We start from the raw sequence: 14,181 nt of genomic DNA, 5'->3' as shown, positions 1-14,181 counted from the left end.
GTTTGAAAAAGGAATGCACCAACAGAACGGTGTTGGCAGTATAAAAATACCTACAGCACCTTCTATTCCCAGGTGGTCTCCCATCCAAGTACTAACCAGGTCCAGTACTGCTTAGTTTCCAAGATCAGATGAGATCGGGCGTATCCAGTGTGGTGTGGCTGTAGATGAGCTTTTCCGTTTCTGTTAGAACTTTTCTACTTCTAGCTACTGGTACATAAATGAATAAGTTTGAAAATGGAATGCATCAACAGAACGGTGTTGGCAGTATAAAAATACCTACTGCACCTCGTATTCCCATGTGGTCTCCCATCCAAGTACTAAAGAGGCCCAATACTGCTAAGCTTCCAAGATCAGATGAGTTTGGGCATGTCCAGCGTGGTGTGGCTGTAGATGAGCTTTGTGGTTTCTGTTAGAACTTTTCTACTTCTAACTACTGGTACATAAATGAATAAGTTTGTAAATAGAATGCATCAACAAAACGGTGTTGGCAGTATAAAAATATCTGCAGCACCTTGCATTCCCAGGTGGTCTCCCATCCAAGTACTAACCAAACCCAATACTGCTTAGTTTCCAAGATCAGATGAGATTTGGCATATCCAGTATGGTGTGGATGTAGATGAGCTTTGTCGTTTCTGTTAGATCTTTTTACTTCTAACTACTGGTACATAAATGAATAAGTTTGAAAATAGAATGCATCAATAGAGCAGTGTTGGCAGTCTAAATATACCTACAGCACCTTGTATTCCCAGGTGGTCTCCCATCAAAGTACTAAAGAGGCCTAACACTGCTTAGCTTCCAAGACAAGATGAGATTGGGCGTATACAGTGTGGTGTGGCTGTAGATAACCTTTGTGGTTTCTGTTAGAACCTTTCTACTTCTAACTACTGGTACATACATGAAAGAGTTTGAAAATGGAATGCATCAACAGAACGGTGTTGGCAGTATAAAAATAACTACAGCACCTTGTATTCCCAGGTGGTCTCCCATACAAGTACTAACCAGGCCCAACACTGCTTAGCGTTCAAGATCAGATGAGATTGGGCGTATCCAGTGAGGTGTGGCTGTAGATGAGCTCTGTGGTTTCTGTTAGAACTTTTCTACTTCTAACTACTGGTACATAAATGAATAAGTTTGAAAATGGAATGCATCAACAGAACGGTGTTGGCAGTATAAAAATACCTACAGCACCTTCTATTGCCAGGTGGTCTCCTATCCAAGTACTAACTAAGCCCAACACTGCTTAGCTTCCAAGATCAGATGAGATTGGGGGTATCCAGTGTGGTGTGGCTGTAGATGAGCTTTGTGGTTTCTGTTGGAACTTTTCTACTACTAACTACTGGTACATAAATGAATAAGTTTGAAAATGGAATGCATCAACAGAACGGTGTTGGCAGTATAAATATATCCCACAGCACCTCGTATTCCCATGTGGTCTCCCATTCAAGAACTAAACAGGCCCAACACTGCTTAGCTTCCAAGACAAGATGAGATTGGGAGTATACAGTGTGGTGTGGCTGTAGATGAGCTTTGTGGTTTCTGTCAGAACTTTTCTACTTCTAACTATTGGTAAATAATTGTAAAAGTTTGAAAATAGAATGCATCAACAGAACGGTGTTGGCAGTATAAAAATATCTGCAGCACCTTGCATTCCCAGGTGGTCTCCCATCGAAGTACTTACTAGGCCCAGTACTGCTTAGTTTCCAAGATCAGATGAGATTGGGCGTATCCAGTGTGGTGTGGCTGTAGATGAGCTTTTCGGTTTCTGTTAGAACTTTTCTACTTCTAACTACTGGTACATAAATGAATAAGTTTGTAAATAGAATGCATCAACAGAACGGTGTTGGCAGTATAAAATACCTACAGCACCTTGTATTCCCAGGTGGTCTCCCATCCAAGTACTAACCAAGCCCAATACTGCTTAGTTTCCAAGATCAGATGAGATTTGGCGTATCCAGTGTGGTGTGGATGTAGATGAGCTTTGTGGTTTCTGCTAAATCTTTCCTACTTCTTACTACTGGTACATAAATGAATAAGTTTGAAAATGGAATGCATCAATAGAACGGTGTTGGCAGTATAAAAATACCTACAGCACCTTGTATTCTCAGGTGGTCTCCCATCCAAGTACTAACCAGGCCCAACATTGCTTAGCTTCCAATATCAGATGAAATTGCGTGTATCCAGTGTGGTGTGGCTGTAGACGAGCTTTGTTGTTTCTGTTAGAACTTTTCTACTTCTAACTACTGGTAAATAAATGAAAAAGTTTGAAAATAAAATGCATCAACAGAACGGTGTTGGCAGTATAAAAATATTTGCAGCACCTTGCATTCCCAGGTTGTCTCCCATCCAAGTACTAACCAGGCCCAGTACTGCTTAGTTTCCAATATCAGATGAGATTGGTCGTATCCTGTGTGGTGTGGCTGTAGATGAGCTTTTCGGTTTCTGTTAGAAATTTTCTACTTCTAGCTACTGGTACATAAATGAATACGTTTATAAAGAGAATGCATCAACAAAATGGTGTTAGCAGTATAAAAACACCTATAGCACCTTGTATTCCCAGGTGGTCTCCCATCCAAGTACTAACCAAGCCCAATACTACTTGGTTTCCAAGATCAGATGAGATTTGCCGTATACAGTATGGTGTGGATGTAGATGAGCTTTGTGGTTTCTGTTAGATCTTTCCTACTTCTAACTACTGGTACATAAATGAATAAGTTTGAAAATGGAATGCATCAACAGAACGGTGTTGGCAGTATAAAAATACCTACAGCACCTTGTATTCCCAGGTGGTCTCCCATCCAAGTATTAACCAGGCCCAACACTGATTAGCTTCCTAGATCAGATGAGGTTGAGCGTATCCAGTGTTTCTGTGGCTGCTGATGAGCGTTGTGGTTTCTGTTAGAACTTTTCTACTTCTAACTACTGGTACATAAATGAATAAGTTTGAAAATGGAATGCATTAACAGAACGGTGTTGGCAGTATAAAAATACCTACAGCACACTGTATTCCCAGGTGGTCTCCCATCCAAGTACTAACCAGGCCCAACACTGCTTAGCTTCCAAGATCAGATGAGTTTGGGCGTATCCAGCGTGGTGTGGCTGTAGATGAGCTTTTTGGTTTCTGTTAGAACTGTTCTACTTCTAACTACTGGTACGTAAATGAATAAATTTGAAAATGGAATGCATCAACAGAATAGTGTTGGCAGTATAAAAATACCTACAGCACCTTGTATTACCCGGTGGTCTCCCACCCAAGTACTAACCAGGCCGAACACTACTTAGCTTCCAAGACCAGATGAGATTGGGCGTATACAGTGTGGTGTGGCTGTAGATGAGTTTTGTGGTTTCTGTTAGAACTTTTCTACTTCTAACTACTGGTACATAAATGAATAAGTTTTAAAATGGAATGCATCAACAGAACAGTGTTGGCAGTATAAAAATACCTACAGCACACTGTATTCCCAGGTGGTCTCCCATCCAAGTACTAACCAGGCCCAACACTGCTTAGCTTCCAAGATCAGATGAGATTGCGTGTATCCAATGTGGTGTGGCTGTAGATGAGCTTTGTTGTTTCTGTTAGAACTTTTCTACTTCTAACTACTGGTAAATAAATGAAAGAGTTTGAAAATGGAATGCATCAACAGAACGGTGTTGGCAGTATAAAAATACCTACAGCACCTTGTATTCCCAGGTGGTCTCCCATCCAAGTATTAACCATACCCAACACTGCTTAACTTCCAAAATCAGATGAGTTTGGGCGTATCCAGCGTGGTGTGGCTGTAGATGAGCTTTGTGGTTTCTGTTAGAACTTTTCTACTTCTAACTACTGGTACGTAAATGAATAAATTTGAAAATGGAATGCATCAACAGAACAGTGTTGGCAGTATAAAAATACCTACAGCACCTTGTATTCCCAGGTGGTCTCCCACCAAGTACTAACCAGGCCCAACACTACTTAGCTTCCAAGATCAGATGAGATTGGGTGTATACAGTGTGGTGTGTCTGTAGATGAGCTTTGTGGTTTCTGTTAGAACTTTTCTACTTCTAACTATTGGTAAATAATTGTAAAAGTTTGAAAATAGAATGCATCAACAGAACGGTGTTGGCAGTATAAAAATATCTGCAGCACCTTGCATTCCCAGGTGGTCTCCCATCGAAGTACTTACTAGGCCCAGTACTGCTTAGTTTCCAAGATCAGATGAGATTGGGAGTATCCAGTGTGGTGTGGCTGTAGATGAGCTTTTCGGTTTCTGTTAGAACTATTCTACTTCTAGCTACTGGTACATTAATGAATTGGTTTGAAAATGGAATGCATCAACAGAACGGTGTTGGCAGTATAAAATACCTACAGCACCTTGTATTCCCAGGTGGTCTCCCTACCAAGTACTAACCAGGCCCAACACTGCTTAGCTTCCAAGATCAGATGAGATTGGGCGTATCCAGTTTGGTGTGGCTGTAGATGAGCTTAGTGGTTTCTGTTAGAACTTTTCTACTTCTAACTACTGGTACATAAATGAATAAGTTTGTAAATAGAATGCATCAACAAAACGGTGTTGGCAGTATAAAAACACCTAGAGTACCTTGTATTCCCAGGTGGTCTCCCATCCAAGTACTAACCAAGCCCAATACTGCTTAGTTTCCAAGATCAGATGAGATTTGGCGTATCCAGTATGGTGTGGATGTAGATGAGCTTTGTGGTTTCTGCTAAATCTTTCCTACTTCTTACTACTGGTACATAAATGAATAAGTTTGAAAATGGAATGCATCAATAGAACGGTGTTGGCAGTATAAAAATACCTACAGCACCTTGTATTCTCAGGTGGTCTCCCATCCAAGTACTAACCAGGCCCAACATTGCTTAGCTTCCAATATCAGATGAAATTGCGTGTATCCAGTGTGGTGTGGCTGTAGACGAGCTTTGTTGTTTCTGTTAGAACTTTTCTACTTCTAACTACTGGTAAATAAATGAAAAAGTTTGAAAATAGAATGCATCAACAGAACGGTGTTGGCAGTATAAAAATATTTGCAGCACCTTGCATTCCCAGGTGGTCTCCCATCCAAGTACTAACCAGGCCCAGTACTGCTTAGTTTCCAATATCAGATGAGATTGGGCGTATCCTGTGTGGTGTGGCTGTAGATGAGCTTTTCGGTTTCTGTTAGAACTTTTCTACTTCTAGCTACTGGTACATAAATGAATACGTTTATAAAGAGAATGCATCAACAAAATGGTGTTAGCAGTATAAAAACACCTATAGCACCTTGTATTCCCAGGTGGTCTCCCATCCAAGTACTAACCAAGCCCAATACTACTTGGTTTCCAAGATCAGATGAGATTTGCCGTATACAGTATGGTGTGGATGTAGATGAGCTTTGTGGTTTCTGTTAGATCTTTCCTACTTCTAACTACTGGTACATAAATGAATAAGTTTGAAAATGGAATGCATCAACAGAACGGTGTTGGCAGTATAAAAATACCTACAGCACCTTGTATTCCCAGGTGGTCTCCCATCCAAGTATTAACCAGGCCCAACACTGATTAGCTTCCTAGATCAGATGAGGTTGAGCGTATCCAGTGTTGCTGTGGCTGCTGATGAGCTTTGTGGTTTCTGTTAGAACTTTTCTACTTCTAACTACTGGTACATAAATGAATAAGTTTGAAAATGGAATGCATTAACAGAACGGTGTTGGCAGTATAAAAATACCTACAGCACACTGTATTCCCAGGTGGTCTCCCATCCAAATACTAACCAGGCCCAACACTGCTTAGCTTCCAAGATCAGATGAGTTTGGGCGTATCCAGCGTGGTGTGGCTGTAGATGAGCTTTTTGGTTTCTGTTAGAACTGTTCTACTTCTAACTACTGGTACGTAAATGAATAAATTTGAAAATGGAATGCATCAACAGAATAGTGTTGGCAGTATAAAAATACCTACAGCACCTTGTATTACCCGGTGGTCTCCCACCCAAGTACTAACCAGGCCGAACACTACTTAGCTTCCAAGACCAGATGAGATTGGGCATATACAGTGTAGTGTGGCTGTAGATGAGTTTTGTGGTTTCTGTTAGAACTTTTCTACTTCTAACTACTGGTACATAAATGAATAAGTTTTAAAATGGAATGCATCAACAGAACAGTGTTGGCAGTATAAAAATACCTACAGCACACTGTATTCCCAGGTGGTCTCCCATCCAAGTACTAACCAGGCCCAACACTGCTTAGCTTCCAAGATCAGATGAGATTGCGTGTATCCAATGTGGTGTGGCTGTAGATGAGCTTTGGTGTTTCTATTAGAACTTTTCTACTTCTAACTACTGGTAAATAAATGAAAGAGTTTGAAAATGGAATGCATCAACAGAACGGTGTTGGCAGTATAAAAATACCTACAGCACCTTGTATTCCCAGGTGGTCTCCCATCCAAGTATTAACCAGACCCAACACTGCTTAGCTTCCAAGATCAGATGAGTTTGGGCGTATCCAGCGTGGTGTGGCTGTAGATGAGCTTTGTGGTTTCTGTTAGAACTTTTCTACTTCTAACTACTGGTACGTAAATGAATAAATTTGAAAATGGAATGCATCAACAGAACAGTGTTGGCAGTATAAAAATACCTACAGCACCTTGTATTCCCAGGTGGTCTCCCACCAAGTACTAACCAGGCCCAACACTACTTAGCTTCCAAGATCAGATGAGATTGGGTGTATACAGTGTGGTGTGTCTGTAGATGAGCTTTGTGGTTTCTGTTAGAACTTTTCTACTTCTAACTACTGGTACATACATGAAAGAGTTTGAAAATGGAATGCATCAACAGAACGGTGTTGGCAGTATAAAAATACCTACAGCAACTTTTATTTCCAGGTGGTCTCCCATCCAAGTACTAACCAGGCCCAACACTGCTTAGCATCCAAGATCAGATGAGATTGGGCGTATCCAGTGTAGTGTGGCTGTAGATGAGCTTTGTGGTTTCTGTTAGAACTTTTCTACTTCTAACTACTGGTACATAAATGAACAAGTTTGAAAATGGAATGCATCAACAGAACAGTGCTGGCAGTATAAAAATACTTAGAGCACCTTGTATTCCCAGGTGGTCTCCCACCAAGTACTAACCAGGCCCATCACTACTTAGCTTCCAAGATCAGATGAAATTGGGTGTATACAGTGTGGTGTGGCTGTAGATGTGCTTTGTGGTTTCTGTTAGAACTTTTCTACTTCTAACTACTGGTACATAAATGAAAGAGTTTGAAAATGGAATGCATCAACAGAACGGTGTTGGCAGTATAAAAATAACTACAGCACCTTGTATTCCCAGGTGGTCTCCCATACAAGTACTAACCATGCCCAACACTGCTTAGCTTTCAAGATCAGAGGAGATTGGGCGTATCCAGTGAGGTGTGGCTGTAGATGAGCTGTGTGGTTTCTGTTAGAACTTTTCTACTTCTAACTACTGGTACATAAATGAATAAGTTTGAAAATGGAATGCATCAACAGAACGGTGTTGGCAGTATAAAAATACCTACAGCACCTTCTATTGCCAGGTGGTCTCCCATCCAAGTACTAACTAAGCCCAACACTGCTTAGCTTCCAAGATCAGATGAGATTGGGGGTATCCAGTGTGGTGTGGCTGTAGATGAGCTTTGTGGTTTCTGTTGGAACTTTTCTACTACTAACTACTGGTACATAAATGAATAAGTTTGAAAATGGAATGCATCAACAGAACGGTGTTGGCAGTATAAATATACCTACAGCACCTCGTATTCCCATGTGGTCTCCCATTCAAGTACTAAACAGGCCCAACACTGCTTAGCTTCCAAGACAAGATGAGATTGGGAGTATACAGTGTGGTGTGGCTGTAGATGAGCTTTGTGGTTTCTGTTAGAACTTTTCTACTTCTAACTACTGGTAAATAATTGTAAAAGTTTGAAAATAGAATGCATCAACAGAATGGTGTTGGCAGTATAAAAATATCTGCAGCACCTTGCATTCCCAGGTGGTCTCCCATCCAAGTACTTACTAGGCCCAGTACTGCTTAGTTTCCAAGATCAGATGAGATTGGGCGTATCCAGTGTGGTGTGGCTGTAGATGAGCTTTGTGGTTTCTGTTAGAACTTTTCTACTTCTAACTACTGGTACATAAATGAATAAGTTTGTAAATAGAATGCATCAACGAAACGGTGTTGGCAGTATAAAAACACCTAGAGCACCTTGTATTCCCAGGTGGTCTCCCATGCAAGTACTAACCAGGCCCAATACTGCTTAGTTTTCAAGATCAGATGAGATAGGGCGTATCCAGTGTGGTGTGGCTGTAGATGAGCTTTGTGGTTTCTGTTAGATTTTTCCTACTTCTAACTACTGGTACATAAATGAATAAGTTTGAAAATGGAATGCATCAACAGAACGGTGTTGGCAGTATAAAAATACCTACAGCACCTTGTATTCCCAGGTGGTCTCCCATCCAAGTACTAACCAGTCCCAACACTGCTTAACTTCCAAGATCAGATGAGATTGGGTGTATCCAGTGTGGTGTGGATATAGATGAGCTCTATTTTTTCTGTTAGAACTTTTCTACTTCTAACTACTGGTAAATAAATGATAGAGTTTGAAAATGGAATGCATCAACAGAACGGTGTTGGCAGTATAAAAAAACCTACAGCACCTTGTATTCCCAGGTGGTCTCCTATCCAAGTACTAACCAGGCCCAACACTGCTTAGCTTCCAAGATCAGATGAGATTGGGCATATCCAGCGTGGTGTGGCTGCATATGAGTTTGGTGGTTTCTGTTAGAACTTTTCTACTTCTAACTACTGGTAAATAAATAAATAAGTTTGAAAATGGAATGCATCAACAGAACGGTGTTGGCAGTATAAAAATACCTACAGCACCTTCTATTTACAGGTGGTCTCCCATCCAAGTACTAACCAGACCCAACACTGCTTAGTTTCCAAGATCAGATAAGATTGGGCGTATCCAGTGTGGTGTGGCTGTAAATGAGCTTTGTGGTTTCTGTTAGAACTTTTCTACTTCTAACTTTTGGTACATAAATGAAAGAGTTTGAAAATGGAATGCATCAACAGAACGGTGTTGGCAGAATTAAAATACCTACAGCACCTTGTATTCCCAGGTGGTTTCCCATCCAATACTAAAGAGCCCCAACACTGCTTTTCTTCCAAGATCAGATGAGATTGGGCGTATACAGTGTGGTGTGGCTGTAGATGAGCTTTGCAGTTTCTGTTAGAACTTTTCTAGTTCTAACTACTGGTAAATAAATGAAAAAGTTTGAAAATAGAATGCATCAACCAAACGATGTTGCCAGTATAAAAATACCTACAGCACCTTGTATTCCCAGGTGGTCTCCCATACAAGTACTAACCATGCCCAACACTGCTTAGCCTCCAAGATCAGATGAGATTGGGCATATCCAGTGTGGTGTGGCTGTAGATGAGCTTTTTGGTTTCTGTTAGAACTTTTCTACTTCTAACTACTGGTAAATAAATGAAAAAGTTTGAAAATAGAATGCATCAACAGAACGGTGTTGGCAGTATAAAAATATCTGCAGCACCTTGCATTCCCAGGCGGTATCCCATCCAAGTACTAACCAGGCCCGGTACTGCTTAGTTTCCAAGATCAAATGAGATTGGGTGTATCCAGTGTGGTGTGGCTGTAGATGAGCTTTTTTGGTTTCTGTTAGAACTTTTCTACTTCTAGCTACTGGTACATAAATGAATAAGTTTGAAAATGGAATGCATCAACAGAACGGTGTTGGCAGTATAAAAATACCTACAGCACCTTGTATTCCCAGGTGGTCTCCCTACCAAGTACTAACCAGGCCCAACAATGTTTAGCTTCCAAGATCAGATGAGATTGGGCGTATCCAGTGTAGTGTGGCTGCAGATGAGCTTTGTGGTTTCTGTTAGAACTTTTCTACTTCTAACTACTGGTACATAAATGAAATAGTTTGTAAATAGAATGCATCAACAAAACGGTGTTGGCAGTATAAAAACACCTACAGCACCTTGTATTCCCAGGTGGTCTCCCATCCAAGTACAATACTGCTTAGTTTCCAAGATCAGATGAGATTTGGCGTATCCAGTATGGTGTGGATGTAGATGAGCTTTGTGGTTTCTGTTAGATCTTTCCTTATTCTAACTACTGGTACAGAAATGAATAAGTTTGAAAATGGAATGCATCAATAGAACGGTGTAGGCAATATAAAAATACCTACAGCACCTTGTATTCCCAGGTGGTCTCCCATCCAAGTACTAACCAAGCTCAACACTGCTTAGTTTCCAAGATCAGATGGGATTGCATGTATCCAGTGTGGTGTGGCTGTAGATGAGCTTTGTTGTTTCTGTTAGAACTTTTTCACTTCTAACTACTGGTAAATAAATGAAAAAGTTTGAAAATAGAATGCATCAACAGAACGGTGTTGGCAGTATAAAAATATCTGCAGCACCTTGCATTCCCATGTGGTCTCCCATTAAAGTACTAATCAGGCCCAACACTGATTAGCTTCCTAGATCAGATGAGATTGGGCGTATCCAGTGTGGTGTGGCTGTAGATGAGCTCTGTGGTTTCTGTTAGAACTTTTCTACTTCTAACTACTGGTACATAAATGAATAAGTTTGCAAATGGAATGCATCAACAGAACGGTGTTGGCAGTATAAAAATACCTACAGCACCTTCTATTGCCAGGTGGTCTCCCACCAAGTACTAACCAGGCCCAACACTGCTTAGCATCCAAGATCAGATGAGATTGGGTGTATCCAGTGTGGTGAGACTTTAGATGAGCTTTGTGGTTTCTGTTAGAACTTTTCTACTTCTAACTACTGGTACATAAATGAATAAGTTTGAAAATGGAATGCATCAACAGAACAGTGTTGGCAGTATAAAAATACCTACAGCACCTTGTATTCCCAGGTGGTCTCCCACCAAGTACTAACCAGGCCCAACACTACTTAGCTTCCAAGATCAGATGAGATTGGGTGTGTACAGTGTGGTGTGGCTGTAGATGTGCTTTGTGGTTTCTGTTAGAACTTTTCTACTTCTAACTACTGGTACATAAATGAAAGAGTTTGAAAATGGAATGCATCAACAGAACGGTGTTGGCAGTATAAAAATAACTACAGCACCTTGTTTTCCCAGGTGGTCTACCATACAAGTACTAACCATGCCCAACACTGCTTAGCTTTCAAGATCAGAGGAGATTGGGTGTATCCAGTGAGGTGTGGCTGTAGATGAGCTCTGTGGTTTCTGTTAGAACTTTTCTACTTCTAACTACTGGTACATAAATGAATAAGTTTGAAAATGGAATGCATCAACAGAACGGTGTTGGCAGTATAAAAATACCTACAGCTCCTTCTATTGCCAGGTGGTCTCCCATCCAAGTACTTACTAAGCCCAACACTGCTTAGCTTCCAAGATCAGATGAGATTGGGGGTATCCAGTGTGGTGTGGCTGTAGATGAGCTTTGTGGTTTCTGTTGGAACTTTTCTACTACTAACTACTGGTACATAAATGAATAAGTTTGAAAATGGAATGCATCAACAGAACGGTGTTGGCTGTATAAATATACCTACAGCACCTCGTATTCCCATGTGGTCTCCCATTCAAGTACTAAACAGGCCCAACACTGCTTAGCTTCCAAGACAAGATGAGATTGGTCATATACAGTGTGGTGTGGCTGTAGATGAGCTTTGTGGTTTCTGTTAGAACTTTTCTACTTCTAACTACTGGTAAATAAATGAAAAAGTTTGAAAATAGAATGCATCAACAGAACGGTGTTGGCAGAATATAAATACCTCAGCACCTTGCATTCCCAAGTGGTCTCCCATCCAAGTACTAACCAGGCCCAGTACTGCTTAATTTCCAAGATCAGATGAGATTGGGCGTATCCAGTGTGGTGTGGCTGTAGATGAGCTTTTCGGTTTCTGTTAGAACTTTTCTACTTCTAGCTACTGGTACATAAATGAATAAGTTTGAAAATGGAATGCATCAACAGAACGGTGTTGGCAGTATAAAAATACATACAGCACCTTCTATTGCCAGGTGGTCTCCCATCCAAGTACTAACCAGGCCCAACACAGCTTAGCTTCCAAGATCAGAGGAGATTGGGCGTATCCAGTGTGGTGTGGCTTTAGATGAGCTTTGTTGTTTCTGTTAGAACTTTTCTACTTCTAACTTCTGATGAATAAATGAAAGAATTTGAAAATGGAATGCATCAACAGAACGGTGTTTGCAGTATAAAAATACCTACAACACCTTGTATTACCAGGTGGTCTCCCATCCAAGTACTAACCAGACCCAACACTGCTTAGCTTCCAAGATCAGATGAGTTTGGGTGTATCCAGCGTGGTGTGGCTGTAGATGAGCTTTGTGGTTTCTGTTAGAACTTTTCTACTTCTAACTACTGGTACATAAATGAATAAGTTTGAAAATGGAATGCATCAACAGAACAGTGTTGGCAGTATATAAATACATACAGCACCTTCTATTGCCAGGTGGTCTCCCATTCAAGTACTAACCAGGCCCAACACTGCTTAGCTTTCAAGATCAGATGAGATTGGGCATATCCAGTGTGGTGTGGCTGTAGATGAGCTTTGTGGTTTCTGTTAGAACTTTTCTACTTCTAACTACTGGTACATAAATGAATAAGTTTGAAAATGGAATGCATCAACAGAACGGTATTGGCAGTATATAAATACATACAGCACCTTCTATTGCCAGGTGGTCTCCCATCCAAGTACTAACCAGACCCAACACTGCTTAGCTTCCAAGATCAAATGAGATTGGGCGTATCCAGTGTGGTGTGGCTGTAGATGAGCTCTGTGGTTTCTGTTAGAACTTTTCTACTTCTAACTACTGGTACATAAATGAATAAGTTTGAAAATGGAATGCATCAACAGAACGGTGTAGGCAGTATAAAAATACCTACAGCACCTCGTATTCCCATGTGGTCTCCCATCCAAGTACTAAAGAGGCCCAACACTGCTTAGCTTCCAAGACAAGATGAGATTGGGCGTATAAAGTGTGGTGTGGCTGTAGATAACCTTTGTGGTTTCTGTTAGAACTTTTCTACTTCTAACTACTGGTAAATAAATGAAAACGTTTAAAAATAGAATGCATCAACAGAACGGTGTTGGCAGTATAAAAATATCTGCAGCACCTTGCATTCCCAGGTGGTATCCCATCCAAGTACTAACCAGGCCCAGTACTGCTTAGTTTCCAAGATCAGATGAGATTAGGCGTATCCAGTATGGTGTGGCTGTAGATGAGCTTTTCGGTTTCTGTTAGAACTTTTCTACTTCTAGCTACTGGTACATAAATGAATAAGTTTGTAAATAGAATGCATCAACAAAATGGAGTTGGCAGTATAAAAACAACTACAGCACCTTGTATTCCCAGGTGATCTCCCATCCAAGTACTAACCAAGCCCAATACTGCTTAGTTTCCAAGATCAGATGAGATTTGGTGTATCCAGTATGGTGTGGATGTAGATGAGCTTTGTGGTTTCTGTTAGATCTTTCCTACTTCTGACTACTGGTACATAAATGAATAAGTTTGAAAAAGGAATGCATCAACAGAGCGGTGTTGGAAGTATAAAAATACCTACCGCACCTTCTATTGCCAGGTTGTCTCCCACCAAGTACTAACCAGGCCCAACACTGCTTAGCATCCAAGATCAGATGAGATTGGGTGTATCCAGTGTGGTGAGACTGTAGATGAGCTTTGTGGTGTCTGTTAGAACTTTTCTACTTCTAACTACTGGTACATAAATGAATAAGTTTGAAAATGGAATGCATCAACAGAACAGTGTTGGCAGTATAAAAATACCTACAGCACCTTGTATTCCCAGGTGGTCTCCCACCAAGTACTAACCAGGCCCAACACTACTTAGCTTCCAAGATCAGATGAGATTGGGTGTATACAGTGTGGTGTGGCTGTAGATGTGCTTTGTGGTTTCTGTTAGAGCTTTTCTACTTCTAACTACTGGTACATAAATGAAAGAGTTTGAAAATGGAATGCATCAACAGAACGGTGTTGGCAGTATAAAAATAACTACAGCACCTTGTATTCCCAGGTGGTCTCCCATACAAGTACTAACCATGCCCAACACTGCGTAGCTTTCAAGATCAGAGGAGATTGGGCGTATCCAGTGAGGTGTGGCTGTAGATGAGCTCTGTGGTTTCTGTTAGA

General features: G+C 40.9%; 2 non-coding genes and 57 pseudogenes across 2 annotated transcripts; all 59 read right to left on the bottom strand.

The window, feature by feature from the left end:
* Positions 1–47: 47 nt before the first annotated feature.
* Positions 48–166, bottom strand: LOC134961903 (5S ribosomal RNA; annotated as a pseudogene).
* A 107-nt stretch (positions 167–273) lies between these two features.
* LOC134963063 (5S ribosomal RNA) lies at positions 274–392 on the bottom strand (annotated as a pseudogene).
* Positions 393–499: 107 nt separating this feature from the next.
* On the bottom strand, positions 500–618 carry LOC134963093 (5S ribosomal RNA; annotated as a pseudogene).
* A 106-nt stretch (positions 619–724) lies between these two features.
* LOC134962759 (5S ribosomal RNA) lies at positions 725–843 on the bottom strand (annotated as a pseudogene).
* A 107-nt stretch (positions 844–950) lies between these two features.
* LOC134960103 (5S ribosomal RNA) lies at positions 951–1,069 on the bottom strand (annotated as a pseudogene).
* Positions 1,070–1,176: 107 nt separating this feature from the next.
* On the bottom strand, positions 1,177–1,295 carry LOC134962174 (5S ribosomal RNA; annotated as a pseudogene).
* Positions 1,296–1,403: 108 nt separating this feature from the next.
* Positions 1,404–1,522, bottom strand: LOC134963705 (5S ribosomal RNA; annotated as a pseudogene).
* Positions 1,523–1,629: 107 nt separating this feature from the next.
* On the bottom strand, positions 1,630–1,748 carry LOC134961856 (5S ribosomal RNA; annotated as a pseudogene).
* A 106-nt stretch (positions 1,749–1,854) lies between these two features.
* On the bottom strand, positions 1,855–1,973 carry LOC134962709 (5S ribosomal RNA; annotated as a pseudogene).
* Positions 1,974–2,080: 107 nt separating this feature from the next.
* On the bottom strand, positions 2,081–2,199 carry LOC134961438 (5S ribosomal RNA; annotated as a pseudogene).
* A 333-nt stretch (positions 2,200–2,532) lies between these two features.
* LOC134958972 (5S ribosomal RNA) lies at positions 2,533–2,651 on the bottom strand (annotated as a pseudogene).
* A 334-nt stretch (positions 2,652–2,985) lies between these two features.
* Positions 2,986–3,104, bottom strand: LOC134959998 (5S ribosomal RNA; annotated as a pseudogene).
* A 107-nt stretch (positions 3,105–3,211) lies between these two features.
* LOC134963512 (5S ribosomal RNA) lies at positions 3,212–3,330 on the bottom strand (annotated as a pseudogene).
* Positions 3,331–3,437: 107 nt separating this feature from the next.
* LOC134959763 (5S ribosomal RNA) lies at positions 3,438–3,556 on the bottom strand (annotated as a pseudogene).
* A 107-nt stretch (positions 3,557–3,663) lies between these two features.
* On the bottom strand, positions 3,664–3,782 carry LOC134962566 (5S ribosomal RNA; annotated as a pseudogene).
* A 107-nt stretch (positions 3,783–3,889) lies between these two features.
* LOC134960282 (5S ribosomal RNA) lies at positions 3,890–4,007 on the bottom strand (annotated as a pseudogene).
* A 107-nt stretch (positions 4,008–4,114) lies between these two features.
* Positions 4,115–4,233, bottom strand: LOC134961874 (5S ribosomal RNA; annotated as a pseudogene).
* A 106-nt stretch (positions 4,234–4,339) lies between these two features.
* LOC134959745 (5S ribosomal RNA) lies at positions 4,340–4,458 on the bottom strand (annotated as a pseudogene).
* A 107-nt stretch (positions 4,459–4,565) lies between these two features.
* On the bottom strand, positions 4,566–4,684 carry LOC134964289 (5S ribosomal RNA; annotated as a pseudogene).
* A 107-nt stretch (positions 4,685–4,791) lies between these two features.
* Positions 4,792–4,910, bottom strand: LOC134961437 (5S ribosomal RNA; annotated as a pseudogene).
* A 107-nt stretch (positions 4,911–5,017) lies between these two features.
* Positions 5,018–5,136, bottom strand: LOC134964350 (5S ribosomal RNA; annotated as a pseudogene).
* A 107-nt stretch (positions 5,137–5,243) lies between these two features.
* LOC134958971 (5S ribosomal RNA) lies at positions 5,244–5,362 on the bottom strand (annotated as a pseudogene).
* A 334-nt stretch (positions 5,363–5,696) lies between these two features.
* LOC134960848 (5S ribosomal RNA) lies at positions 5,697–5,815 on the bottom strand (annotated as a pseudogene).
* A 107-nt stretch (positions 5,816–5,922) lies between these two features.
* LOC134963961 (5S ribosomal RNA) lies at positions 5,923–6,041 on the bottom strand (annotated as a pseudogene).
* A 107-nt stretch (positions 6,042–6,148) lies between these two features.
* LOC134959762 (5S ribosomal RNA) lies at positions 6,149–6,267 on the bottom strand (annotated as a pseudogene).
* A 107-nt stretch (positions 6,268–6,374) lies between these two features.
* Positions 6,375–6,493, bottom strand: LOC134960503 (5S ribosomal RNA; annotated as a pseudogene).
* A 107-nt stretch (positions 6,494–6,600) lies between these two features.
* Positions 6,601–6,718, bottom strand: LOC134960281 (5S ribosomal RNA; annotated as a pseudogene).
* A 107-nt stretch (positions 6,719–6,825) lies between these two features.
* Positions 6,826–6,944, bottom strand: LOC134962441 (5S ribosomal RNA; annotated as a pseudogene).
* A 107-nt stretch (positions 6,945–7,051) lies between these two features.
* On the bottom strand, positions 7,052–7,169 carry LOC134963254 (5S ribosomal RNA; annotated as a pseudogene).
* A 107-nt stretch (positions 7,170–7,276) lies between these two features.
* On the bottom strand, positions 7,277–7,395 carry LOC134961614 (5S ribosomal RNA; annotated as a pseudogene).
* A 107-nt stretch (positions 7,396–7,502) lies between these two features.
* LOC134960859 (5S ribosomal RNA) lies at positions 7,503–7,621 on the bottom strand (annotated as a pseudogene).
* A 107-nt stretch (positions 7,622–7,728) lies between these two features.
* LOC134961073 (5S ribosomal RNA) lies at positions 7,729–7,847 on the bottom strand (annotated as a pseudogene).
* Positions 7,848–7,954: 107 nt separating this feature from the next.
* LOC134961494 (5S ribosomal RNA) lies at positions 7,955–8,073 on the bottom strand (annotated as a pseudogene).
* A 107-nt stretch (positions 8,074–8,180) lies between these two features.
* Positions 8,181–8,299, bottom strand: LOC134964232 (5S ribosomal RNA; annotated as a pseudogene).
* A 107-nt stretch (positions 8,300–8,406) lies between these two features.
* Positions 8,407–8,525, bottom strand: LOC134959706 (5S ribosomal RNA; annotated as a pseudogene).
* Positions 8,526–8,632: 107 nt separating this feature from the next.
* Positions 8,633–8,751, bottom strand: LOC134960575 (5S ribosomal RNA; annotated as a pseudogene).
* Positions 8,752–8,858: 107 nt separating this feature from the next.
* On the bottom strand, positions 8,859–8,977 carry LOC134963911 (5S ribosomal RNA; annotated as a pseudogene).
* Positions 8,978–9,084: 107 nt separating this feature from the next.
* Positions 9,085–9,202, bottom strand: LOC134964137 (5S ribosomal RNA; annotated as a pseudogene).
* Positions 9,203–9,309: 107 nt separating this feature from the next.
* On the bottom strand, positions 9,310–9,428 carry LOC134960804 (5S ribosomal RNA; annotated as a pseudogene).
* A 107-nt stretch (positions 9,429–9,535) lies between these two features.
* On the bottom strand, positions 9,536–9,654 carry LOC134961927 (5S ribosomal RNA; annotated as a pseudogene).
* A 108-nt stretch (positions 9,655–9,762) lies between these two features.
* LOC134961225 (5S ribosomal RNA) lies at positions 9,763–9,881 on the bottom strand (annotated as a pseudogene).
* A 322-nt stretch (positions 9,882–10,203) lies between these two features.
* LOC134961156 (5S ribosomal RNA) lies at positions 10,204–10,322 on the bottom strand (annotated as a pseudogene).
* A 107-nt stretch (positions 10,323–10,429) lies between these two features.
* LOC134961628 (5S ribosomal RNA) lies at positions 10,430–10,548 on the bottom strand (annotated as a pseudogene).
* A 107-nt stretch (positions 10,549–10,655) lies between these two features.
* On the bottom strand, positions 10,656–10,773 carry LOC134964391 (5S ribosomal RNA; annotated as a pseudogene).
* A 107-nt stretch (positions 10,774–10,880) lies between these two features.
* LOC134964279 (5S ribosomal RNA) lies at positions 10,881–10,998 on the bottom strand. Its single transcript, XR_010188200.1, has one exon. It is a non-coding gene; the product is annotated as a 5S ribosomal RNA (ribosomal RNA).
* A 107-nt stretch (positions 10,999–11,105) lies between these two features.
* Positions 11,106–11,224, bottom strand: LOC134962128 (5S ribosomal RNA; annotated as a pseudogene).
* A 107-nt stretch (positions 11,225–11,331) lies between these two features.
* LOC134961995 (5S ribosomal RNA) lies at positions 11,332–11,450 on the bottom strand (annotated as a pseudogene).
* Positions 11,451–11,557: 107 nt separating this feature from the next.
* Positions 11,558–11,676, bottom strand: LOC134963144 (5S ribosomal RNA; annotated as a pseudogene).
* A 106-nt stretch (positions 11,677–11,782) lies between these two features.
* Positions 11,783–11,901, bottom strand: LOC134963031 (5S ribosomal RNA; annotated as a pseudogene).
* Positions 11,902–12,008: 107 nt separating this feature from the next.
* LOC134964320 (5S ribosomal RNA) lies at positions 12,009–12,127 on the bottom strand (annotated as a pseudogene).
* A 107-nt stretch (positions 12,128–12,234) lies between these two features.
* On the bottom strand, positions 12,235–12,353 carry LOC134961017 (5S ribosomal RNA; annotated as a pseudogene).
* A 107-nt stretch (positions 12,354–12,460) lies between these two features.
* Positions 12,461–12,579, bottom strand: LOC134963051 (5S ribosomal RNA; annotated as a pseudogene).
* A 107-nt stretch (positions 12,580–12,686) lies between these two features.
* Positions 12,687–12,805, bottom strand: LOC134962161 (5S ribosomal RNA; annotated as a pseudogene).
* Positions 12,806–12,912: 107 nt separating this feature from the next.
* Positions 12,913–13,031, bottom strand: LOC134960629 (5S ribosomal RNA; annotated as a pseudogene).
* Positions 13,032–13,138: 107 nt separating this feature from the next.
* LOC134961353 (5S ribosomal RNA) lies at positions 13,139–13,257 on the bottom strand (annotated as a pseudogene).
* Positions 13,258–13,364: 107 nt separating this feature from the next.
* On the bottom strand, positions 13,365–13,483 carry LOC134962528 (5S ribosomal RNA; annotated as a pseudogene).
* A 107-nt stretch (positions 13,484–13,590) lies between these two features.
* On the bottom strand, positions 13,591–13,708 carry LOC134958967 (5S ribosomal RNA; annotated as a pseudogene).
* A 107-nt stretch (positions 13,709–13,815) lies between these two features.
* Positions 13,816–13,933, bottom strand: LOC134963972 (5S ribosomal RNA). The gene has a single exon (XR_010188172.1). It is a non-coding gene; the product is annotated as a 5S ribosomal RNA (ribosomal RNA).
* A 107-nt stretch (positions 13,934–14,040) lies between these two features.
* LOC134963306 (5S ribosomal RNA) lies at positions 14,041–14,159 on the bottom strand (annotated as a pseudogene).
* Positions 14,160–14,181: the final 22 nt, after the last annotated feature.

This window comes from Pseudophryne corroboree, chromosome 9, assembly GCF_028390025.1.
Source record: "Pseudophryne corroboree isolate aPseCor3 chromosome 9, aPseCor3.hap2, whole genome shotgun sequence".
NCBI classification, from domain to species: domain Eukaryota; kingdom Metazoa; phylum Chordata; class Amphibia; order Anura; family Myobatrachidae; genus Pseudophryne; species Pseudophryne corroboree.
This window is presented reverse-complemented; position numbering and strand designations above follow the sequence as displayed.